The following is a 248-nucleotide window of genomic DNA, read 5'->3' on the forward strand; positions in this document are numbered from 1 at the left end:
CCCCGGGGTTTGCTTACCAAGAAAAAATTAAGGGGTTTTTTCAAAAATTTCCAAAGCCCCTTGAAACCTACACACCCAACGGTAGTATGAAAACCACCCTTTTTGTAGGAAGTTTTCCCACAAAAAAATAAAAAACCTTCATCAGCCCAAAGTCCAAAGGTGCATGCAATTATCTTACATGAATCTTAAAATCATTACCAGCACTAGTATAGAACTTAATCTAAGTGAATCCTTACCAGAAATGTTAT

The 248-nt window shown here is 36.3% G+C and overlaps 1 protein-coding gene across 1 annotated transcript in view; it reads right to left on the minus strand.

Annotated features, from left to right (window-relative positions):
- LOC119586764 overlaps positions 1-248 on the minus strand; it is a 30,636-nt gene that overhangs the window by 16,875 nt on the left and 13,513 nt on the right.

The sequence above is a fragment of the Penaeus monodon genome, chromosome 21 (genome assembly GCF_015228065.2).
Source record: "Penaeus monodon isolate SGIC_2016 chromosome 21, NSTDA_Pmon_1, whole genome shotgun sequence".
NCBI classification, from domain to species: Eukaryota; Metazoa; Arthropoda; class Malacostraca; order Decapoda; family Penaeidae; genus Penaeus; species Penaeus monodon.